Genomic DNA, 26,390 nt, shown 5'->3' with positions numbered 1-26,390 from the left:
TGTCCTACCCATGCATAAAGAACGAGACACTGGTGTATTGCACTGATGGATGAGTGGCAGAATTGCTGCTCATAGGCAAAGAAATAAACCTGTCCATTGTATGTTTTTCCCATCTGTTGTGGGGAGATGCCAAAAGCAGTGGTACTTGGGGTGTAGGTTCATGTCACACTTAGCTGATGTGAGGGCCTGCTGCTCCTTTCATTGAACTCCCTTTACATCACCATTTACTCTTGTCTCTTTTTCTGAACTGGCACCCATGCACATAAAAACAGGTCCTACAAAGCCATGTATTTATTTTGGTTTGGTTAAACTCCCTGAATCAGCTCACTGTGCCTCTCAATGATGACAAAAGTGCTCAGAGCTGTCTCCTCTCCTAGTGAGAAGCAAACATTATTCCTCTTGGGAGCAGCTCACTGTTGAAGCTCAGCTGTTGTGTGATGAAGCCTGCATCCCAAGGGCAAAGTCTGTGTCCTGGGATTGCATTCCCACCTTGGGATGCTTTGAATAGAGGCTCTGTGGATGGCTGAAAGCCAAGGAGGGTGCACCGGACCCACTAACTATCTCTGCAGTCAGTTGAGTAGGAAGGAAGATTGCTGCTATGTGGCAATTCAGACCAGGGACTGGCAGGTGTTTCTGAGCCATTGTCTGCAGCAGTTGCTTGTTGATTTGTAACAGAGGGACCAACGTGAGTATGTTCCCAGATAAAAGCCAGTTTTCATAAGTATGCTCCTAAATCTTGCTGTCTGAAACCTTTCACTACACGAGCCTCCCAGATCATCCTAGCTGTTTTGACATACGATATTTCGAGGCAAAAATTCACCCCAACTTCTCTTTCACAGAAGTTCAGTAAACACTACAAATCATTCTGCATACAGTTTGGAATTGCAGTTTAGCCGGTTCTGAAATGAGCCCTTTAAAATGCTGTTAAGTGAGAAGGTGGGCAAGAATGAACCACTTTTGACTCTTTGAACTCCCCTGGGCTGGTTAAAATGGTGATTGGTATCTTCTCTAACAGAGGCCAATCATCTTCCTGAGTGTTTTACTGAACTGTATAGCTGTATATTCTGGACGTTTATGGATAAGCTCTGGACAATCTTGCTACTGCAGTTGTAAAAGGTGCTACTCCCTGCCCTTGTATTTTCCTGAGAGTAGGGGACCCTTAACAGAAATATCAGAAGTTAACATGCATTGGTAGCTGCAGTAAAAATCCAGTACCTCGGTCTAAAAATACTTCTTAAGCTGCTCCAAGGAAATGCTTCAAAGCTAGAGCATGCTTAGTCCTCCTATTTAAGACAGGGCACAGCTCCTGTGTAAATGTGACATTCTCAGATATGCCTTTTGTAAAGCTGATTGATTTTTCTTAGGTTGCCTTTTTCTGTTGTTTGGACAAGGACTGGAGAAAAGCCAAAGTGGTATCTGGTTGGGCTTTCCCTCCCTTGGGTTTTTGGAGGCACAGGACCTGGAGGCTTCTATTGCAATTCCCAGTACAAGTCCAACTGATTTAAACAGACCAAGAGCCAACCTCGCGCTCTTGTCTCAGATGGGTGTCTTATTAAGTTGTTGCTTTCCTTTTCTTGTCCTATTAGGCCTGGGATAGCTGATATTTTCCTTTAGGCCCCAGTTCTGGGAACTAGGGAGCTGCCCAGAAATGCAACCTGAAAGTGCTGAAACATCTTGAACATCTTACATCTCCTATTTGAAAAACAGGAAGGAAAAAAAGAACAGAAAAAATATAATTTAAAATCTCGTGGTGTTTTGTTGTTGGTTTTATTTTGTTTTAAGTTGGCCGCATGAGTTTTATGGTTTGACTCATGAGTATATAGTGCTTGTGTCTTAGCGGTTCTGTGAGCATGCAGGAGTCTTTTGGTGAACATGGGGAGTCATGATGAAGGACAAATACAGCCTCATAATTGTTCCAGTCTTTCTGTACAAAGAAAATCAACAAGTATCTGGAACTGCATAGTTTCTAAGCTTCTGTGATGCTCCCCCTCTTGTCTTGTGACTTCACCAGTAGGAAAACAGAAAATAAAGTTAGCCAACCAGCTACATATTCTGGGCCAGATTGCTCTTGCTTAGTGCTGTGGTGCTGTGTAACAAGATGTTGTTTCTTCTCTCATGTTGTTACCTGGCCTACTTGCAGAAGGTGGTGGCATCTGTTTCAAAAGCACTGTTGACACATGTATCCTTTGTCCTCAGCATGTTGGTCACTTCGAGGTAGGAGAAACTTCTGTCTAGGAAGAACATCTACAGGAAACAGGAGCTGTGTTTTAGCACAGAAGCTCCAAACAATATTGGTCACCTGGAATAGGATGCGTAGCTTGAACCTGCAGGTTAGTTCAGAAAGCAGTCATGGCCAAGGATCTCAACAAAGAGCTGTCAAGCCTGGGCTTGCTGTGAAGTGATATGGAGTTTCCTGACAGAAAGCAACTCTCCTGCAGACTTCCCACACATCCTGTACCTCAGGTTGTGGGGCTCCGTTTCTCAGCTTAGTCTTGACAAACATCCTCAGACACTGTCTCTTTGAAGGGGAAGTCAGTAGCAACACCTGTAATTTGCTGCTTATAAGTTGCTGTTTACTGATTCTGAGGGTGGAGAACAGTTTCAGGGTTCCATATTAAGAATTCTTTGGAGTGCAATAAACCGGGCATCATCACACCTCTTAAATCAGGAAAAATTGTCTTACTGCTGTCTTTTCAGGACGATGTTGGCAGACGAACTGGACACTCTGTGGCGTCTGCGGACTATGACAGCAGCACAAATCATAACCTGGAGGATAGTAATTGTAGCTAAATTATTCCCTTATTGCTTCCATCAACAGCATTTTTCATGTCACAGGCATGGCTTTTGTCCAACATCCTTCTATTATGCTGATAATCCACCAGTCACACCTTTGTGTGTTATTTGTATTATTTTGCTTGCTGGAAGTCTCTTTCACATACCAGCCAAGGAGTTTCACTCTCAGAATGCTCTCAGTATTTAGAAAAACCCAAAACCCTCCATGCAAAGACCAACTTTGCATTTAAAACAGATGTCTGTTTGTCAACCCAGACACAAAATAGGTAATGACTTGGCATCTTGCCAGTAACTCCCATTCCTCTGCCATGAATAATGAGATCATGTGTTTTGAATTAACTCTTTGCCTTACACTGTCAGATCCCAGGAGCAGAATCTCCAGATGTGCTTGTAAAACAGTGTTGATGTAGATTGATCTTTCCTTCTCTTCATAGAGACACCCATGTTGAGTTGTGGGCTTAGGTTTTAGTTCTGAATTAAATTTGGTACAGCAATAGGAGACAAGAACAATTAAGAGCTGGGAGAAGATTTTTCTGGCTGTGATTTAAAAAGGGGTAATGGAGCAGATACTTCCGGCCAGATACAAAAGACTTTTTCAGTTCTAAATCCTTAGTGAAATAAATGGAAAAGCCAATAAAATATAGACCCATTCTAACGAAATCAGTGGTAAAATAAGGAATGTAAATAGCTTGTTGAATATGGTCCCTTCTGTGGTTTACAAGGAAAACAGGGGAGAAGGTTCTCCCATCAAAACATTACTTTATTGTGGTAACAAAAATGAATATTTGAAAATGAACTGAGCAAATCAGAAGCAAAAAATTAGTTTCTCTTCTGAACAAAAGCAAACTGGATAAAAAGCATATTTTTTTACTGGAAATCTCTATGCTAAGTTTCAGGTAGGGAAGAATGTTATTTGCACCAGGTAAAAATGTATTCCAGATTCCAGAAAATGAGTCTTTAGCATTGAAATGCTGATCCAGTGTTAAGTACAGCTTTATAAACAGCGCATTAATAAGAAGAACAAAACGAAATATCTTTAAACCAGCCCCAAGGTTTGCATTAGATGAACTAAAACTGGCAGAAGGAGAGATATTAAATCTTTAATCACTTTCACAAAGAGGAAGAGACCTCCAAAGATGTACAGCTTTCTGCCATTGAGCCACTTTTAGGAAATATTAATTTAAAGTTGACTACCAAAGCCTTTTTGATCTTTCTAAATAGTTGTAACCAGAAGAATACTGAAAGGACTGCTTCTTATGGAAATAGCTTGTCTCGAAATTTGTGTGGATGTGATCTTAGCTGAGACAGACATCTTCTGTGGACATTGAAATACAGTGTGAGCTATGGGAGAGAAGATGAATTTCAGCCAAAGATAAATATAAACAGTGCATTTCAAGCTTTAGCAGAAGATATTTCTGGTTGCAGCCTAATAGGCAGCTGTCTCTTGGTGGTTGCAGCATTGCTTTGACTTCTGCCAAATGGGCGAACATGACGTGCTTGACAAGTTTTTGTCCTGCTACTTTGAGCATCTCTGCTTTTGTTGAGCAGTGCACCTGTATATTCCTGCTCCTTTTGAGGGCACTCTTCTTGCAGGTGTACTGCATTGAGACTATCCATCAGTCTTTGCAGGATGAGGACATAAATAATTTACAAATTTAGAGAGTGAGATGCTATACGGAGCTGCAGATGTGGTATTACATAAAGTTCTGTTAATTTCGACGTGGCTGTTGCAAAAGCATCTATTCAAATGTATTTACGTTGCTCACTATTCCTGGATTTAATGGACAAAACCTGTCAAAAAAATAAGTTCAAGTAGTCAGCAAATCAGGTTTTTCATTGTCAGCTACACTCTTCTGGAATGTAAGCCACCTCTTGAAATGTATGTAGATAGACCAGCTCTGTGGATAGTTGAATTCAGCCTAATTCCTCTGGAATGAGAGGTTGAGTTGGACACATAGGACACATATTTTCAAACTGCAGTTGAAAAATATTTTACATGTCTCTCTGTAAGATGCTTAAAGCTGCTCAACTGGTGTCCACAGAGGGCAGTTCTGGCATTTTGGCAGGAATCAGATATTTTGAGCCACACCAAATGAGGTGTGCGAGCTGGAGGTGTGACTCATTAAAGCCGATAGTCACAAGTCCTGGGGACGCGTACTCACAGCTACCTTGGAAACAAACAATACACTCTTTTGAACCTGGATAAGTGCTGGTACCTTTTATTTATGTGTGTGTGTATACATGTATTTATATCTTTATATATGAAAAAAGGAAGGGCTGCAATACTTGAGTTAGGATATTTCCGATTTGAATGTTTTTGAAAGAGTTGTGTATTAGAAGGGACAGGAGGAAAGGTTAGAGTTGGGAGGACTGCCTTGGAGCTACGAGAATGCACAGTTGCCTATTAGAGGCAAACAATTTCAGGCTAGTGGAGGTTGTCAAACATAATTTTAATACTTCTGGGAAGATCACTGGATTTGACTGTCCTCTTATTATATGCTTTGGGAATGGACTCCATGAGATTGCTGGTGAGTGCTCTTATTAGTTTTAGACTTTTTTTTCTTGTGTAACACATAGAGAAAAACAATCCCAGACTACTGCCAGTTCATTGCTGTTGGTAAGTGGAGAGTTGATCCTGATGCAGGACCAAAATGAAATTGCCTTCAGTTTGGCATGAGACATATGAGACAAATATTCTGCTATTCTGATTGGATGATGCCTTTCTTTGGCACTTCATCCAAAGCAAATCAAATAGCCACATCATCAGCTGGAAAGAAAATGCTTACAGTCACAAAGCAAGCAGGGCACCAAAAGGGGTTCATTTAATCATTTCATGTGTTGCTAATGGGAAAATACATAAAGCAAGTCATCTACTGTAGCAGGCATTTTTAAGCCAGGAGTTTTTAATGCTTGTGTGAGTATTACTGCACAGTAATTGGTGTAATAACTTTTACTGGTGACTGTCCTGCCGAGAAATTATAGTCTGTGACTGAGAGATGCAGTCAAAGCTCTTGCCACAGGGAGTTTCATGTCATAGTCTGGACCCAATATAATATAGGCAGCAGAAGGTTAAAAGGACAGAAAGCAGAAAATATAATCAGGAGACTTGGGGGGTGACAATACGGAGGGAACAATCACATCTTGCAGCCTGATACATCTGAAGAGCTGCGTCAGACTGCTGAAGATAACTGGTTCATAAAATCATTGAGTCACCTCAGTGAGTTCCAGAGCCAAAGACTATCCTTGTGATGGTGTCTGTGATGGAAATGTAGAAACCTTGGACTGAAACTTATATTTGAAGTATATTGGGAGTTTTGAACATACTGCAACTATTTTAGAATGTAACATATACCACATACTGCTGTGCCCTTCTCGTGTTGCAGATTTCTCTTTTGTCTTTGTCAGTTCACAGACTAATTTTCCCAGCTGTGTGGCAGCAAAACCACTCCTAATCACAAGGTCAATTGATGCTGGGTTTTTGTTAGCAGATGACATTGCTTGCAGTGGTTCCATCAGAAGTTTTCTTGGTCATTTGAAACACAAAGGCAACCTAATGTTTTTCTCTGTTTGGTAACAATGTCCTTAAGCCTGACTAAAGGTACCAAAGGGTACCAGAGCTGGGATCCCGTGTATCTTACGCAGTACGTAGTACTTACTCCTGAAATTAGTTCATGTGGTCAGCCAGCTTGTGTTCTGGACTGAGCTTCTTGGTTAGGTGTCACTTGGTGCTGCTGCCCTAGAAAAGTGGTTTGAAAGCCAGAGGAGTCCAAGGAAGCTTTTCTTGGCTGGTCCTTGGCATGTGCTGCGTCACAGCCTGTGAATATACATCACCATTTAATTTTTAGAACTATTTCTGCTACACCATAGCTGCTTGCAGGGGGAAAAAATCCCAACAACCACATTATGAAGTAGATTTACTTTTGTTTCAGCTGCCCTTTTGCTCTCAGTATCTTCCATCATTGCCAGGAACTTCTGTCTGAGGCAGTAAATTGGAAAAGATTAGGCTTTTGATTTCATGTTATCATTCTGGGTGAGCCATCGTGAATAAACCAGCAGTACCTTTTGTAGTGATTTTTCACATTGACAGCTCACAGATACTGTTTGTTTGGCTTAGTCATTCTATGGGAGGCAAGACTGAGGCAATGTCAAATTATTTTCTGAAATGCCAGCCTTTTCATCTGAGAGCTCTCCCTTTGATGTATGTTCAGAGCTGCTGTTGGATTTGAGGAATGCCTCCTAGTTTGGGCTGTTTTTTAGTAAGTATCTACCTAACAGCTGTTTACAAAAAATTGCTACTTTGCATAATTTTTCTATATTTTTGTCCCACTTATTAATTTTAAAGGCAGCTTTCATAATCTACATGAAAGGTACAATTCATATTTGCCTCAGTATGTTAAAATTGCAGAAAATAGCCCAGTGCCTCACTGTAAGAGGTGTTCACCTCTGGTCAGTTGTGGTGTCATCTGAACCTAGAGAAAATTCCCCTCATGAAGAAGTGTTGGTTTCTGATTTTTGTGTTTAAAAATAGTGTAGTGCAGCATGTGGTTCTGGTTTTGCAGCTTCCTCTCTGTTTAGTTCCAAGCTGACAAGATGCTTGTTTATGAAACTGAGAGCTTGAATATCTGGCTGTTCTCAAAATGCCAGTGCTATAATTGGGAGCATATGCTAAAAGAGTTGAAAAATGTAAGAGGGCCTTTTACATAATTAAGTGCATTTCCTTACAAAGATATGACAGATTTCAATAAAGGTTGTTCTCCAGCATTAAAATGACGTAGTGATTAGAACCAAAAAGGTTCTTCTCCAGCTTTTCATATGCTTGCTCACACAAATAATTTTGCAATTGAAGAAAACATGATAAAATAAGTGGTTGATCATTTTGGGATATTTGAAATGACCAAATGATGTTTTTCCCATTTTTGTGTTTAGAATAAATGAATAAGTGAGTAATACAGAAAACTGGACTGTAAAAGTTTACATGGCCTTCAGCAAGGATAAGGCTCCTGGAACTGTTGGTAGAAAGTTGTTCCAAAGGTGTGAGTTTTAAATGAGAGCTACATCTCCAGAAGTGCAGCGCATTCTTGCTCTCTGCGCATGGGCAATGCTGTTGCAGATGGCAGAGGTTTGAATCCTTCACAGTCCAAACAGGAACATGCACACAACAGAGTCATAGAATCCTTTAGGTTGGAAAAGACCTTTAAAATCATCAGGTCCAACCGTTAAGCCAGCACTGCCAAGTCTACCACTAAACCATGGCCCTGAGTGCCACATCTACATGGCTTTTAAATACCTCCAGGGATGGTGATTCAACTACTACCCTGAATGAAGAAAATATTTGGAGATTAGTCCAGGTTTAATAAAATCATTGCTGTATGCCCTCTTAAAATGCTGTATCTGTGCTAGAACCCCTGTAAGGTGCAAACTGTCATACATCATTTCATGTGTGTGTAACAGATGATAGTATCTCCAGATACTCAGTTCTGTAGGGGTTCTACCCTCACTTATCTCCAACTCTTTACTTGTATGTTGTTAGATTATGGTTCCTTACACCATAAGAGATCAAAGGTGGTTTTTTGCCACATCTTGTTATCTGTCCCCACATTTAAGCCCATTTAAGGTTTTATTTGTTTCCCTTTCACTGAGTGACTGTAAATTGAGAACTTCTTCCTAAGTGGTTGCTTTGAAAAATGCTGATGTGATTCACACCCCTTCCCATGCTCCAGCTGTGAAAAGCTTGCTGCTTGTGGAATGACCCTCCAGGCAGCGTGCCAGTGAGAGTCCATGCTATACATTGTGATGGAAACCAATGGGAAAAGGTAATTAGAGTGGGATTCAGGGTGGTATATCAGACATCTGTGAGACTGAGTTTATAACTGCAGATTGGAGTGTTATGCCTTTAGCTTCATTGATCTATTAATTTAAAAAATGTTATACCCATGAAGAGACAGCACTCAGGACTTGGTCCTCCATTTATTTACTGGCAGATTACTGTACTCAGAGCAGGGACATATGCTTTTTGCTGCCTTGCCTTGCCAGTGTACCTTGTCCTTGAACTGGAGGGATCACAGGAGAGGTGGAAGGGCAAATTGAGTCAAGTGCTAGGAACCAGCTTCTGTTCCACTGAAATTATTAGGGAGGTTGCCACTGAGCTCAGATGAATAACATCAGGTCCTAGATTGTGTTCTTGGAGACTTAGTTCTGGTTGCATCTTCCCCTATATCTTACTCCATTGTCGGTTCTTGGTACACCCCCAGCCTTCAGTGTGCCAAGGCCAGGCTCCCAGTCGATAACTGGAAAGGCTCAGTGTGGGAGATGTGTCCCTGCTCCAACCTGTGTGTGTTTCTGAGCTGTTTGTGCCTTGTTTTGGGTCTGCTGCCATGGAAGCTAGGTTCAGCTGCCACTGATTTTACCTTCCTTCACTGCAACAGCAGTGGTAGGATGGAAGGTTGGTATGAAAACACACAGCTTGGCCAAATTATGGTACTTTTCCATAGGAGTGGTGCTAGGCTATATTTGCAAGTTGCTCTTACAAATGGGAAGGTCTCTGGCTGGCATGAAATATACATCATATCTCCATTCATAGTAATCACTGATTATCTCTGGTTGAAATGTTCTTTAAACCAGCCCTGAGGCAGGTGACTGAGATTCTGAATTTCAACACAAATAGTTGAAATTAAGCTGAGTACAAGTCCTCTACTGGTAAGTCTTGAGTAACTTTAATTATAAGCCACTGCAGTGATAAGTGTGTGTACCACTGCCTATGGTACTCTCATTCTCAATGTAAATAAATTAGTCAGATCAAGCATTAGGAAAACCAATATACTGTAAAGATGATGAATTGTCAGAAGAGGCTGCAGAGGAAAAGCTGTGTGGTTTTCCTCACTGGAAGTTACTGAGAGGATACTGGAGAAATACCTACCAGTGCATGACCTGAATGCACTCAGTCTGCTTTGGGCAGAGGGATGGGGAAGAAATACAATACAGGACTGTTTGAGATCTCTTTTGGCCTGGAGTGGTAGGATTATTAACACATTCATGAGTTAATAACCATTTCACATAATTTTGTTACATGTCTCTCACTTCTACATACGGAATGTTGCCTCAAGTGGTAATTTGCTTTCTTTTGCAACCCTTTATCAAAAAGACACCAGAACTATAGCTAATTTGCCTTCTGTGCAGATGGAGTAGATTAAGGACAACAGTGGGTGCTACTGCTTCAGAAAGCCAAACAACTGTGCTCTTCTAGCTTTGTGGGGGTATTGGCAGCTGTAGTGGAACAGAGCAGAGATCACCCTGTCTGAAAGAAGCATTTGGGTGGAAAGTATATCATCTGGTGGTTCTGGCTGTGTCCTACCAAGTGGAAGTCTTCTAGGGCAGCTGTATCTGTTTGATGATCTGCTGGTGTTTGGGATTGGTTTTGATTTATTGGTGAGGCTACACCGTGAATCCTGTGTTCAGTTTTGGGCAAGGATGCTGAGGTGCTGGGGCATGTCCAAAGAAGGGCAATAAGGCTAGTGGAAGGATTAGAGAACAAGTCTGATGAATTGAGGCTGAGGGAGCTGAGCAGCTGAGGTTATGTAACCTGGAGAAGGGGAGGTTTGGGGAGACATTATCACTCTGATAAGGTCTGAGAGGAGTTTGCAGCCAGGTGGGTTTTGATCTCTTCTCCCAAGTAACAAGGGGTAGGACAAGAGGAAATGGCCTTGAATTGCACTAGAGGAGATTTTGATTGGATATTAGGAAACATTTTTTCACTGAACAGGTTGTCAAGCATTGAAGCAGGCTGTCCAGTGAAGTGGTGGAGTCACTATCCCTGGAAGTACTCAAAAGACATGTAGATGTGGCGCTCAGTGACATGGTTTAGTGGTGAACATGGAAGTGCTGGGTTAACGGTTGAACTCAATGGTCTTAAAGGTCTTTTCCAACCTAAACAATTCCTTGATTCTGAGGGTAAAGGCAACAAGTACAGCCAAGTGCTACACAGCCACAGAGAGACCCAGTAGTAATATTCTTGGATTGCATCTTGCATTTATGCTGCATGGTATGTATCAAGAGTCATTGCAGTGGCACTTCTCAGATGTTAGAGTCTTGCCTGTTGCTCCAAATTCTGGTCTGGGTCATGAATTGCAAATCTGAAAAACCTCCGAACTTGGAATTCCCCCCCCTTCTCTCCTAGTGTTTTCCTTTGTGCATGAGGCTTCGACATGGAGCTGCAGCCAGACCTTGGGGAAGAGTAATGCAGCTTTGGCCCAGGTGCATCCCTATAAGATACTTCAGTGGTAGAAAGGTACAAGGGTAATTTGAATAGCTGTTCAGGAACCAAAACTGTGTAGCCAAAACTAGTGCTCACTTCCCAAGAAAGGATATATGTGAGTGGAATGGAAAGGAGCTTCAATGGGTGTTTTCACTTGCTACTTTTAGGTGTCTGACTTACATATCGCCTCTAAGAGCACGGTGATACCAGGGTCCTGCTGAGAGAGCTGCTGCTTTGAGTCACTCTTGGCAGGAGCCTCTCTCCTTCTGCTAAAAACAGAGAGACTAATTTCCTAATTTAGGAGCCATAATTGGTTAGCAGAAGTTGGGCAATGTAAATACCAGCAACAAGGATCCTCCTGAAAGAGGAGAGCACTCGAGTAGAGTACTCTAGAGTCTGCTGCAGGTGGGACATGATTTGGGGCAACCAGAAAGCTATTCTCATTACTCTGGGGTTGAATTTGCTGTTACTTATTATCAAAATTAGACTCCTGGGTTTTGGGGTATAACTGGGTTTATTATCAATTTATGTGTATTAGTACTGCTTATCTTTCCAGGTCCTAGTCTGCTTCTAGCAGATGTCTGCTTGGAAAGCCTGGATATAATTTTTGTTGATATTGTGATCTCTCTGCAGAGAACAATAGTCTTTTTACTTAGCTTCCCTGCTGCTGGAGCTGCATGTCAGGGATTTGCAGAGTGGAGAGCCAGGGAAGAAAAGTGGGGCAGGATTTAGGCTGCCATTTGTTTTCCATCTGTCATAATGCTGTTCCACCAGGCATAAGGTTCTTCCTGAGTCTCTCTATTCCACCTACTAATAGTTTCAACTCTTTTTCCAGTTTAAGGGTTTTTCTCCTCCCAGTCTGAGATCAGAAACCCAATGTGTTCATGCATTGCCCAACAGGAAGAGTGAAAGTCCCCACCCTACATGTTTGTACAGTTAAACATGGACTAGAAAACAGAAATGCAGAGGGTGTGGGGTTTGGGGTTTTATTTTCAACTTTCAATTCCTGTGTTATATCCACAAGACCATCAGATCTTTATGATAAAGTGCTGTATGTGTATAGTCATGTGGATATTCAGCACCAGTAGTGAGTACACCAGCTGACCATTCCCAAGTGTGGTTACACTTAAAAATATTCTGGAGCAAACAAAGCTGAAGTGGTCAGAATGAAGCTGTGAGAGAAGCAGAAGTGGGATAGATTTTTTTTCCTGGTATTAGAAAGTTAAAGCAAAATATTTGGTTTCATTTTTTTACTTCATGTAATTTCTGAAAACATCATTATTGTCAGGCTGGTGAGAAATCTGAGGAGTGTTGCAGAAGTTCATTTAATTCAAATCCTTACCTTTGTATTGCATAGTAATGGTTAGTAATAGATATATTTAGGACAATATGTGCAAAGATGTTACTTTTCTGCAAAGTGATGGTGTTAAACAGCTCAATGTCCTGTAAAAGCTGCTATGGGCTTGTTCTGCTCTCAGTCCACTTTAGAGAACGATGTAGGGGAATGGGTAAGTGGCTGCTTAGGGCAGGACTCAGGCTGTTGTTTGATGTGAGGACAGGAGAAGCATCAGCTCGGGTTGAGTTATGCCCATCTCAGATATTGCCCTATGCCCATCTCAGATATTTGAAACTCGTTGACTCAGTATGTTCACCAGCAAACATGACGGGCTGTCATGTGTTCAACCTACTTGTGTGAGTATGTGTCATTTAAATTATATAAAGCAGATACAGGAACTGGGTTACCTGTTTACCTAAAGACACTGAATACAAGGTAAAAATCCACTTTTTCCTTTTCTTTGGTGTAACAGTCTTTATAAAGATAGAACACACCTAATATATGAGTCAGTTCCCTACATGCCATTAGTCTCATATATGCAGTAGTAGAAGGCCACCTCTTTGTGATAATGAGGAAGGAACAGATGTTTTTATCACCTTTGCTCACTGTGAGTAGTACCTTACTCATGATAACCACACATTTGGATCAGTCAGGCTATTTGTGGAGTACAGCATTATTCACTGCATAGGAGATTATCAGAGATTGGTCTCTATTTAAAATTAAAAAAAAAGATTTCTCTTGCATCAGAATGTTTCCGATGGGATCGCCTCATTTACTCAGGGAACATTTGTAAAAATTACTCCCTTCTGAAACAAATTGTGATTTCAGTGGAGCGGCATCCAGTTGTGGCAGCTTAGGCATAGCTCCTAACTTATGTGCATGGACTCAGGCTGCCCTGGAAAAGAAATCTGGGTGGATTTTATGGTGCACTGTGGTTCCGGCTTTCACCAAGGCAGGATCTGAACCCTGATGCTTTGTGAAAATGATGGTATATTCATCCTGACATGTTTTTCTGCTTTTGTTGAAATGCTGTGCCTACTGTGCATTTGATGAAGGATTAAATAAACGACACCTGCCAATCTGCCTCTCTTTAGAAGAAGCTCCATTTATAACTACTGTTGCATTCACTTTGATGAAGATGCCTGTGTTTGTTAGCTCCTGCAGTGTTTGACTGAGCTGAGTGGTCTGATCAAGGAAAGCTGCTGTGAAATTTTCTTCTGCTTTGGTAAAAGTCAGCTCAGTGCACAGAGTTGGTGAGATGCCAAGAAGATGTGTTTTTCTGAAGCCTAAGCTCAGTTTTGTGTGAATGTCATCTAAGGACTGTGAGATAAGTTGAAGGAAGAAGAGGGAAGCCCTTTTTTCATCATGAAAATCCTAGCAAAGGATTCATTTAAGACCAGACACTTCTCTTCAATGCCATGCTGTAGCTCACTGGTGACTCAGGTTGGAATAGGAGCTTTCCCTATCTGAGTGATAAGAAGGTTACTGTGCAGTGCTCTCAGATGGAGACCACAGGTATTGACAGCAACCTGCCATTTGAGACAGCTGAAATGTAGCTGCTGTTCTCCTTAGGGAGAGTAAACACCTAGTGCTTTTTACAGTTCTGGTACATTTAATTTTGGTAATTAAAATTTCATTTATAATCTGTGCAGCACAATATGGAGCAGTCTGTGTTTGGGGTCAAATCCCCCAGTCATGCTGAGTAGCTTCATTGGAGTGCTTGTCTGATAAGGCACAGGAGACTGCATGTCCACATTTGCTTTGCCTTCTTGGTGGTGTGCATGACTGGGTCCAACCTGGATGCAGAGCCTCTGATGGGCCACCAGAAAGTGTCTGCAGTTCCTTTGGGTCTCAGCAGTGCTTGTTCATTGAGAGAAGTTCATGAGAGTGGAACTTTCTGGTTTAGTTTCCTGAGGGAACCTACCTATTGACATTAAGTTCCTGTGAAGGCTAAATTTTTGCAGTTGTGATTAATTGTATTGGTTCAAAGTTACTTTTAATGCACTTTTTGGTTGTTGTTGTTGATGATGGATTCAGAACCTTTGTCTTCTGAAAGGTAACTTGAGGAATTGGGACGTGAGAAGGGCAAAAGGTTGGGAATGGCAGAGAGGGGATTTGAAGTGAGTGTACGGGACAGGGCTGTCTGGCAACAGGCTTTGGAAAAGTAAAGGCAGAGGGTTCCTTTTTAGCACCACACAAGCATTTGCCTGGCAGGGCAGTTCCAAGCTCCATCAGTGTTGCTGTGTAGTCTATCTTCTGTATCTTAGGCCTTCCTCAGGTCTTGATGTGGCTCTTTTTGCTCAAGGAGCGCAGCATCAGGCTCCAGTGCCATCCCCAGGGTCTCGAATGTCTGTGCTCAGTGCCGATGCACAGTGCCACTCACGTACTTCTTCTCATGCACAGGGAGGTGGGTCACATGCATGGGTCTCATCTTGAACGTTTCCATTTGGACCTCTTTTGCCACATCATTCCAGGCTCCATCAGCAGTTGTGCTTTCTAGCCATTCATTTTTCATGGACTGGGAATTGAGTGGAATTTGATTGAGTGTGACTGAATGTGTCTAACCTTGTACGTGTGCATTTAGTCTTGCAGGTGCCTTTGATGTAGAATTTTTAATTTTTTTTTTGTTTTCAATTTAGAATAAAAATCCCTGAGCTGAGGGATTTTTCTTTTCCCCTGGGTGGGTGTTTTTCCCCCTGCCCTGGCTGCCCTGTAGGCAATATTTGTCACCAAGGTTTGGGCATAGGGTAGTAGTTAGTGTTAAGGGTTAGATTAGGATTAGAATTAGGGTTCAAAGCTTAATTATGTCTCTTCACACACCATAGCTCATCTGTACTGTTATCGTGCTGATTAAATTGCAGAGATCTGTTTTATTTTTAAGCAAAAAAAATTGATATATAGGAATTGAGAGGCAGTAATTGGAATTTTCCAGTGCATTTTAAGCAGAGAACCGTGGCACTAAGCTTTCTCAGTCTTGATCTTTCTCTTTTGTTAAAGGTAATCTGTGTAGATTTTTTTTTCCTGTGAATGTTTTTTTAATAGAAACTTTCCATTCATTGTCCATTAATATAATTTGGCACAAAGATAGACTAATTGCATGGGCGGGCGCAGTGATGGAGATACAAATCTTTTCCAGTGACAGTGTCTTGAAATAGCAATCAGTTAAGATATCATCACTGCAGCGTTACATTGCAGATAGATTTTGGTGCTTTTCTGTGAGGGTGAGTGTTTTGTTGAATCCATACATATGTGTATGCATATATATATGTGTGTGTTGCTACGTATGTATATATACATGTCTGTATTATGTGTGCAACTGTGGATAGCTTGAATTTAATTATGTTGGATCCTTCTGTCACTGAACCACTAGGGTATGGTGGATGGTACCATCTACAGATCTAAGCAAGAAACAGTCTCTGCCTGCTTTTTTATCCAACTTCACCCACATTATTACACCTCTGTACTGTCAGTGTCAGCTGTTATCCACAGTGCTTAGGAGGGAGATGAAGGCTTTGGCTATGAGGAGTGTGGTGGTGTGAATCCAGCTGGTTCTGCCTTCAAATCTGGGTGGGGTAGGCATAGGCAGCTCTGAATGTGTTTCGGCCCTGTTTCCTGGTGCTTTTTGCAGGTTTGGCTTTCCCCAAGCACTGCCTCGATGCCATGGTCCTGCCAAGCAGTGATTTTTGTGCTGTGGTTCTAAGCTTGTAATGTGGATGTGGCCCTCTTAGACCATGCTTAACTGTACCAGGCCCATTTAACATCCCTGGAAATCTTGACCTGGGGTTCACCAGCTCTGAGCTCAATATTTTAAGCCAGATTTCAAGGGATTAAATGTACATTTGGCTTGTTTTATTTCTTGATTTATTTTCACCAACAAGTCTTCAGTTACCCACCTTCTTGCCTGTCCCCATAGGGAATCACTTTGCTTGCACTTTCTCCTGTTGTCAGGCCCTAAACTGAATAATGGCAGTCTGTGAACTCAGTCTTTTTGGAAAAGCTGTAAAATGCCAGGCCACAAGTAGCAGGCATGAGGTCCTGTATTCCACTTGCTGTGGTCACCTGCTGCTCAATGCAGGGAGCTGCAGAGAAAGGACATTTTTGTTGCCCTTCCTCTGCTGCCATGTTCCAGCTGTGGGATCACAGCTCACAATCTAGTTTTCCATTCTCTGGTGTATTCATTCCATATAATACAAGCAAAAATACTCCGGAAGCCAGTCTGGCTCGGATGTAAGTGTCAGTCCTAGTTCCCTGTCCTCTCGAGCGAATCTCCCCTTCTTGCCCATGCTGCCACAGGGCTACCAGTGGGACAAGTCTGGACACTCAGCATCAGGGAGTCTCTGAGTCACTGAGGGCACAGCTGCAGAAATGGATTTTCTTGGCACAAAAGAGTATGGTAGGTGTGGTTTCAGAGAAAAAAAATCCTTTGGCAACTGTGTTACATTGCCATTTTAGAAATGGCATGTTCTGTCAGAAACACATCTAAGCCCTCTTGCTCGCTTTGGATTTAGAGCGTGCCCTTTGATGCAGAAAGCAGACTTGGGGCTGGAGGTCCTTCCTTTGGGTGTCCACCCTTTCAAGGGAAAGGCTATTTTCTAAATCACAGGATTCAAGCCTGACTGTCTTTATCAGAGTTAGCTGCTACATGTCATACTGCTGTGCCTCCGGCACGTACAGCACTCTCCTGGGTGGAGTGCAGGCACTGGCCGTTCTCTTGGGTTGCAAGTCATTCCCTCCTTGCTGTGCAGCTGCTCTGCTTAACCACGGGAGCACAGTTTAAAACCAGAAGCCAATGCAACACATGATACCCAGCTATCTGTAGTACGAAATGATATGTTAGTGCTTCAGAGACAGCCTGGAGCCTCACGCTTGTCCTCTCGAACAGACCCTGCTCTCTGCTAAACGTAAAAAGACATCGTGTAAATAGCCTCACTTGCATGAAAGTCATTTCACCAGCTGTGGATCTGGCTCCACATGTCTGTTGTGTTCTTTACCAGCAGTGATAATGGTATTTGAAGTGACTTTTACTGAGGTTTTTTACTCTCTCTATTGTTTTTCACTGCATCTGGCTTCATTACTGGCTTTCTTACCATTCCCATAACATCTTTTACTTTTTGGGAGCTGTTGTAAAAGCAAAACCTTGTTGATCTGAAAGCATTAAAGCAAAAGAGATCATGAAGAGGGAGCAGAACAGGCTGTTTCTGATTCTGGTTGCTTATGGCTGGATTCAAAGGAAGCTGACACATATGTCACCTCATATGCAGTCCCATGGTTCTAGATTAATTTTAAGCTACAGTACACAATGTTTGTCTGTGTAAAAGGCCATAATGAAAATGAGAGTTTTGGAAGAAATAAGGCCACTTTTTATGAGTGTTCCTTCCTTTCTAGTTTAATGAACCCCTTATCCTTTTGTAGCTCCAGACAATAAACTTATCTTTAAGTAGTTACAGTAAGGTAAATTAAGCGTAATGGGCAATTTAATGTAAGTGTCCCATACATTCAACTAGCCAGAAGAGACTGCAGAAAAAATGACCATAGAACAAGTTATTGGCATAGTCTGAAGTGTATGGGGCTTATTGTGTAAATTAGTATATAAGTCATGTTGGGAGGCATCAAAATTTCTTTAATCTGCCAGGTTCTCTGAGACAAAACCACAAGGTTTTGAACATTTGAAAGCTGGATTTCTGAAGGTTTGGATAAATTTGTCTTTAGCTGAAATTTTTAAAATCTGCAAAACTCTTACCAAGAAAAGCTTTTTTTTTGTGCCACTTCATCCTCCGTGGCTATGTGTCTTATCAGAAGTTCTCTGTCATATATAAAGACAGTACTTAGGACAAAACATGTTGGCACCAAGGACTAAGTGTGAATCTGAAAATGTGTGAATCTGAAAATGGACCAGAGCTGTGGTTGCAGTTACAATTTTTGCAGATAAGTGATTTCATTTGGAAAAAAACAAACCCTTTCAAAGGTGGGGAGAGATGCTGTTTCATAGAAGCAGGCTGACACTGCTGAGAAGGCAACTTCGTGATTTAACCAACAGCATTTTTTGATTTTCCATTTTTAATTGCAGAAGTCAGTCAGACTTCACCTTCTGCATGTGGCCATAAGGAAGAACAATTTCCTCTTCATCCCTTACGCTGGCTTTTTCCCACAGTATGTATAAAACTAAGGGGAAATATTTTTCCTAGCAGTTTTAGTAACTAAAGTTACAACAAACAATTCTGGATCACACATAATAACGATAGCTCAGTCTGTTTAGAAAGTTTACTTCGCCCTGTAGCAGCCAGCACATGTTTCACCATATGGAGTTCTTCAATCCAAACCTCCTGTTGTGCTCTGTAGTTGCCGGGAGCAGAGGAGGACACTTGGATGGGCGAGGAGCACCCTTGTCCTGGTTTCACTCTGCTTGGGAGTAGTGGGCTCTGAAAGAGGTCCCAGCAGCCTTTGCACCCAGTTTTCCTGGTTCTGTGACCTGTGTGTCCATGGCTTGCTGAACTCACTCAGCCGTGGCCTTTTTCTTTGAGTACTCAACCTGGGGGAAGCTCTTGGAGCTGCCAGTCCTCCTCATCTCTGTCCTTCTGGCAGCAGTTGGGTCGCTGGACTTTCACCCATCTCTTTTTCCCCTGTTTGGCCCCAGTATGGGGCTGATCTTTGTAGGGCAGCGTTGCTCTGACAGCACAGTCCTGCTCGCTGCAAACTAACCCTGCTGCTGTAATTCCTCAAAACCGGGCCAGGTGCTGCAGAGGTTTCTGTGCCTGTGTGAGTGCTTGCGGGGTGTGTTGCTGGACTCGATTCTTTCCGACTTGGCTAAAGAGCTTTGCTGATTTTTGTGGGCATGAAACTGCATCTTGGTTCACAGTTCTGTGGTGTTTTTTACTTTTCAAAGACAAATTCTCCTGTTCTTCTCTGCAGCTCTGCAGTCTGCCTTCAAGAAAAAAACTTCTCCTTGCAGCTTTTGTTTATTAAACTGAGGAAAAAGAACAACGCCCCAAACCCAAAGCACTGTCATTTATTGGCAGCATGGCAGTGATTCAGGCTAACTGTTGGCAAGCACAAATCCTGTCTCAACCTCATCATGTCATTTGGGAATATCATTACAATAGCGTTTCACCCAGCAGTATTTCCTCAGTGTCCTAGCCCTGGAAAACCTCCTGTTTACTGGACACTCACCAAGTTGTTAATGGAAAGTTTGGAAGCAGATGTGGCAAGATTTATAAACACATATTAGCTATCTTCTTGCTTCTTCCTGCATCATGGGACCTAATCACATATTTGGAAAAAGGTTTACATTTTCTCCTAAACTAGGGCTAAAAGCCCAGACCTACCCATACTTTCTAGCAGGCTTAATTCTCATAGCTGTGTTCCCAGAAACAGGCACAGAGTATGCAACAAAACTATTTCCAAGATTAGCCTGTTAGCCAGAAACATCCTGAGAAGAGTAATTTGCCTAGAGGGATGGGTGGTGAACATATTCTTGCTGCTCTTAGTTTTCCCTCCCTTGCTGCCATTTGAGGCTTCTCTATTAGTTTCTAACAGCTTTTATTTTGAGATGCTTTTCTGCCTAGCTGTTCTGGCTCATCTCTTTGACTCCTGGGATCCTGAGTTCTTTGAACTGCAAGACAAACTGGCTATAATTCACTCCCTTTTTTAAAAAAAAGGTACCTTCAAGTGTCTGTATGTAAATCTCCAAAATGGTACCTCTCTAATCTGATCCTTTAGTACCTTGTATTTTTCACTTTTCTACCCTGTTACTACAGTATTTTACTGCTCAGGTACAGTGGAGCCTCTGTGAAGGCAGGAAGATACAGCTTTTGTGAAAGTCATCTCTAGAGCAAAATAGCTTCACGTGCACTGATGATGGTGGTGGCAGAGAAGTTCTGTGTTGTGTAATAAATGTTAATGCTACAAATCAGCCAAGTTCTGAATTTGTGTTCTTTCAGGGGCCTGCCTGCACAGAAAAGCCTGCAGTCACATTTTTCAGACCAGGTTATGGGATCGGTGCTGTTACTGAATCTGTTCTTCAGGAATGAAAGTGCCCTGATTTAGAAAGGTTACTTCCTTCACCTGAGCTGAATTGATGACAATGGCAGCATTGCTGGGAAAAAGTACCATCCCATCAAAGCTGTACTTTGCATAAAGCAGTGAGCATGCCTCAGTACTGTCAGTAACCCACTTCCTATGGCCATGTTTGTTTGCAGATAGAAAAGAGTAATTTAGGCAAAAAATGCTTTTGAGCAAGTAGGACTGTGAGCATAATAAAGGAGGATTGGTATCTCCAGCCTGCTCCCTCTTACCTGTGGCATCCTCCAAAGCAAAGCAGTGAAGGTTTCAGTGCACAGTAGAGATCCTTTGCCTAGGAGCTCTCTCTCCCAGCTAGGGTCAGGGTAGGCAGCAGTGCCTTGCCATGTAGTGAGAGAATTTGTTTAAAAAATAGGTTTAATTTGCAAATAGCATGAGAAGGTGCAGCATGAAGCATATTGTAGGACTGTTTGAGAACAATCTTACAGCAATTTCAAATGAACAGGTTTTCCTTTGTCAAAATTCTGGATATAAAATAGTTTAGTCTGCAGCTTACTAGAAATGAAGGGCTTGCCTGTGTCATTCCAAAACGTACAGTTGTGGAAATGAGAAGTTAATGGGGACTCTGGAAGCTCTGAGAAAGCATTGCCAGGCTTTCTTCCTCCAGAGTTCTTCCTCCATCTCCATCTAATTTTGCTTGATGAAAAAGCAGCACTATACAGCCCAGCATGGTTTTTTTGTGTCAGTAGGTGCGTGGTTGCTCTCTGCAATCACAAAAAATGCAAAGCCCAAATCCCTTTCATGTCAATGACATTTCAAGAGGATTCCAGATCTAAAAAGAGAAAGAAAAATATGTTGTTTCTTGTTTGTTTATTTGCTTCGGTTTGTTGGTTTTTTTTTAAACTAGAAATACACTGACTTGTACAGTCGGGAAAGGCCTGGCAGGCTCAGCTGTGCTAAGCTGCCCTTGCCAGAGCCACTGGAGAAGACTGCATGGCAACTCCACACTGGGATGGCCAAAGGGTTCTGGGGCTGGGGGGCTGAGCTGGGATGTAGGAGGTCTCCAGCAATGCTTGTGTCCTGCTGCCTGGCCAGAAAAGGGTTAAGGGCTGCCCATCTGCTCTGTGATTCAGAGAGATTTGAAGGAAAAAGGTGTTCCTTTTCTTGCAGGAAATCAGAAGACACAAAGGGAGATGCCTTTCGGCTTTTGCTACTTCAGCTGTAGGAAGAAGCTCTATTTTATGTTATTTGGGCATTGTCTTTGACTGAGTAAGAAATGCCCAGAGGAAAAGGACCAGTGTAGACTTTGAGGCAGGAGCATTCTGAGATTTCCCTAGACAAGTTAGCATACTTTTCCCATTTTATAGTGTCTTTGAAAGCAGCTTCACCACCAGACCTTAAATTTCTGTGTAGGAGTTGAACCTAGTTGCATAATCCACATGCCAGCTCAGTTGTTTTCTTGTTTTAAATTGATCAGGCCATTGATTTGTTGCAAGCATCAGAATTTAGAGGGATTTGAAGTGGGATAGTCTGTTCTGAGGTCTGATTTTACACTGTTAATTTACCAACACAGAGCTGCATGTGCTACTCGGCCTTTTCTAACAGCATTTAATAGTGGTCTTTTTGACTGTTGTCCTTTTGTTTTTTTGAAGATCAAGATGTTTTGCCTGCTGTTTTAGGAAAGCAACGAGTTCAGCCAAACTTGTAAAGAAAATCACCTGATATAAGCCTGGGGACCCAGACGTGCTTTTCCATTTTCAGGAAGGAGGCTGTTACTTGGCAGAAATGTAGCATAAACAAAGAAAGAAACAGTAGGAATGTGATTACTAGGCACGTGGAAAATCACTTTCAAGCAAGTCTCTTTAAGATCAAGCAGTGTTAAGACTGATCCTGTCCACGCTGACCCCAGGCAAGTCACCACTGACCCAAGTCCAGCCAAGTGGTATGAGGTAGGAAGAGAGAAACCACATACCAGTTTTCAGAAACTGGTTTTGTTATGGCATTAATCCTGAACTAGGCTGTATAAGGAAGAGGTAGGATGTCTTGGAAGGAGTTATAATGGCTTCCTTCTGGGAAGAAGTTTGATGATTTCCCATTGTTTTGCTGTGGCTGAGATGGCAGACATGTGCCATTGCTCACAAACAATGCAGTGACAGTTCCCCTCTCTGGACTGCCATGCCTTGCCTGGAGCCAGGACTCTCATGGCTGCCAAGGGCAGACCACACTCTAAAACTATTTGTGAGGAGCCTCCACGTAGCTGGGATATTTAGTGGTTCGATACAGAGAAGGGGTTGCTTAGAGCTGCCTCCTCATGTGCCCGTTCAAAAACTCCCTACCCTCTCTCAGAGGCAACTGACCACGGCACTGTTGGATTTGCTGGTGTTGCTGCTGATGCTGAACAGCCCGGGCAAGTGCTGGAAGACTGACTTATCTTTGTAGTGTTGGATGATGAAAGTGGTGAAATAGTGAACCAAGGGAAACATAAGGCTTGAGAGACCACCAAACCTTCCTCCTAGACAAAACTGTTTCTGGCACCTCCTTGTCTCATGTGCCCTGAAAAATCACCTGTATTTTCACAGCTAGAATGGCCTCAGGCTGTCCTTCCTAGACGGGAACCTGCTTGCATCGATCCCCTCATCTCAGTGGAGACCTCAGACCCTTTGCAGTGCTAGTTGCTTGTGAGCCCTTTTCTTCAAATTCATCTCAATTTTTATTTTCAGGTCATAATACCCCACCACTGTCTGAAAGTGAGAGAAACACTCTCGCCTGAACGCTGGCTCCCAGACCCCAAATGCACTGAATGGATTTACAGTACCCCTGCCCAAACCAACTCTGGTACATGCCATAAAAAAATGTTACTTTCCACTCTTTTTTTCAATTACTGCCAGAATTTACTGCAGGATTTCTCTGCCTTCTTAAATGAGACTGGATGGTTTTTTGGCATGGTGTGCACCCTGCATGATTCCTACCCTGCTTTGTTACCCCAGGACACGTAGACAGTGTCTCTGGGTGCCCTGGTTCTCCCAGCCCCTTGTGGGAAAGGGACTGTGGACTTCTGGCCTTGGCATCACTTCTTGCATGGTGCCTGACCAGGGTCTGTCACTTTGTCCAAGGTGGCGGTGTTAGAATCCCACTGGTGTTTGTGCTGCCTGACACATGAGCATTGCCTCCTATGAGAATTTCAATAGTTTCCTGCTGCTGCAGTGTCTCTGATAGCTGAAACAGCTGATCTAATAAAAGATCATGTCTCAGCAGGTGCTGCAGCTTCAGCAAACAATGGTCTCTGTGGTGTCGAAGATGGCGTTTATGCAAACATTTTAATCCTTGTTTGCACCATACTTTTAAGGGGAAATGCTGGATTCTTATTGTTACTATTATCACTTTCATCTTAATTTTCCATCATTCTGAATATCAGTTATTCATGAGAAATTAGTGCAACAAGTGGGAGTTCTTCCAAAGCTTTTTAGTCCATGTTGTTTTCAGTCATATTGTGCCAGATGTCTTGGAGGAATCTGATCTACACAAACCCAGTCAAATCTGCCCCAAGACCCCAGTGCACACAGCATGGGTAACAAGCAAAAGGAGTTGGAAACCATGGTTCAGTTAGAAAACTATGATTGAATTGTTATCACAGAAACATGGTGGAATGAGTCACACAACTGGAATGGTGGTGTTATCACAGAAAGATGATGGAATGAATCACACAACTGGAACACAGTAACTGAGGGCTACGAGCTTTTCAGAACAGAAGAGATAGGTGGGGGTGTTGCACTCTAATGGATAGATTGTGAAGAGCTGCTGCTGAGAAACAGCCACAAACAGGTTGAGCTTGTGGGTAAAAATCAAGGAGCAGACCAACAAAGGACACTTTATGGTGTCTACTACAGGTGTCTTACCAGGGGGAACCCACTGACAGGCCTCAGCTACAGGAAGCGCTGCACTCACGAGCTCTCATCCTGGTGGGGGGTTTCAACCATCCAGATATTCTGCTGGGAAAACAATACAGAAGACTCCTAGAGTGCATCAAGGATAAATTCCAGGTCCAGGTGTTAGACAAACCAACCAGAGAAGCTTTACTGGACCTGGTGCTCACCAGTACAGATGAGCTCATTACAGGGGTTAAAACTGGAGGCAACCTGGGCTGTAGCAACCATGCTTTGGTTGAGTTTGTGATCTCAATGATCTTTTTGCCTGGCAAAGAGCGAAGTCAGGACCCTGAATTTTAGAAGAGTGAAATTCCAGCTGTGTAAAAAATTAGTGGATGAGATCCCCTGGGAAACTGTCCTTAGCTGACCGGAGCTGGCAACTCTTTAAGGCCATTTTTCTTAGAGCACATGAGCTTTCCCTCCCAGTGTGTAAGAAATCAAGTAAGGCAGGCTAGAATATGGCAGGGCTGAGCAAGGACCTTCTCCTCAAGCTGAGGAGTAAGAAGAAAATGTAGTCAGTGGAAGCAGGGTCAGGTGACCGGGGAGAGTACAGGGATACAGTTTGAATGCGTTGCGATGCCATCAGGAAAGGTAAGGCACAGATGAAACAGGAGTTGGCAAGGGATGTGAAGAAGATATAACAAGAAGGGATTCTTTAAGCACATTGTTCAGAAGAGAAAGGCCAAAGAGAGTGTACCCTCCCCCCACACAGTAAAGGAGAAGAGAGAGCTGGTATCAACAGATGAGTTGTTCACCTCAGTCTGCACTGGCAGTCAGGCTTCCCACATCTCTCACCTGAACCCAAGACAGAGGTAAACCTGTTGGAGTGAGTCCAAAGGACAACCATGAAGATCAGAGGGCTGGGACCTCTGGTTGAGAAAGCTGGAGTTGTTCAGCCTGCAGAAGATAATGCTTTGGGGAAACCTCATTGTGGCCTTTCAGTACTTAAAAGGTATTAGAAAAAAGAGGATGAACGACCTTTTACATGGGCAGACAGTGAGGGGACAAGGAAGTTTTAAATCAAAAGAGGAGAGATTTAGATTAGGCGTTAGAAAAAAACTCTTCACTGTGGGGGTGGTGAGGCACTGGAACAGGTTGCCCAGAGAAACTGTGGATGCCCCATCCCTGGAAGAGTTCAAAACCAGGCTGGATGGGGCTTTGAGCAACCTGACCTACTAGTGGAAGGTGTCCCTGCCCTTGGCAGGGGGTTTGAAACAAGATGACCTTTAAGGTCCCTTCCAACCCAAGCCATTGTATGATTCCGATTCTATGAAATCACTGTAAAACTGCGTACAAAAAGATACAGACTGATACACTTGCAGTGGGCAACACCAGCAGATAAAGATTTTATTTGTAAAACTCTTCCTTCAATGTGAGAGTGTGAGGGCCAGGGAAGAGCACACGCTGCAGAGAACAGCAGCAACACAAATAGCCTTGGGAGCAAGCTTTGGCCAAGGTGTGTGTTCTGTGCTTATCTCTTAATTTAGCAATATCGGCAAAACCCACTGAGGAAAAAATGTGGATATTTTCCAGATGCAGAGTGATGCAGGAAGAAGCAGGGCTGTAATTATGCATGCTTGCCTACTGAAATATGTATACAATTGCTATGGGATACTGTAACTAGCAACATCTATTGGATTATTTTTAAAGCTAAAGCAGTAATACTGTGCTAGTGTGCCTGAAGTCTGTTTCTGTGCTTGGCAAACCTGCCTCTGCATGGCAGGTTTAGGTTCTGTGCAGTTTAGGAAATGCTGTTTTTAGTGTGCTCAGCTACATCAGCTGAGAAATCTTTGTCAAACACATTTGTATCTGAGCCCCGTGGAGAGTTCACTGAGTGATTTCCACCACCACCAGCCCACTGTTGCAAGGATTTACTTTATTCCTTTCAGTTTAATTACAGAAAAGAGTAAACTGCTTGTTTTGGTTTCATTTCTTTTTTTTCCCCCCTTTTGATTGCCCAGGGATTATGTGCCAAGAAGCCACTAAAAAGAAACAGAAAGAGTGCGAAGAGATTATGCATGACAGCAATAGAGCCTGTCACAAAGTTGCAGATTATTTATTGCTGGTG

General features: G+C 42.6%; 1 protein-coding gene across 6 annotated transcripts in view; it reads left to right on the top strand.

The window, feature by feature from the left end:
* Nucleotides 1–26,390, top strand: part of OSBPL5 (oxysterol binding protein like 5) — a 177,753-nt gene that overhangs the window by 72,959 nt on the left and 78,404 nt on the right. The gene's annotated exons all lie outside the window — the stretch shown is intronic.

This window comes from Lepidothrix coronata, unplaced genomic scaffold, assembly GCF_001604755.1.
Source record: "Lepidothrix coronata isolate B3197 unplaced genomic scaffold, Lepidothrix_coronata-1.0 Scaffold1, whole genome shotgun sequence".
Classification (NCBI taxonomy): Eukaryota; Metazoa; Chordata; class Aves; order Passeriformes; family Pipridae; genus Lepidothrix; species Lepidothrix coronata.
The sequence above is the reverse complement of the archived record's forward strand: the minus strand, read 5'-3'. Positions and strand labels throughout refer to the sequence as shown.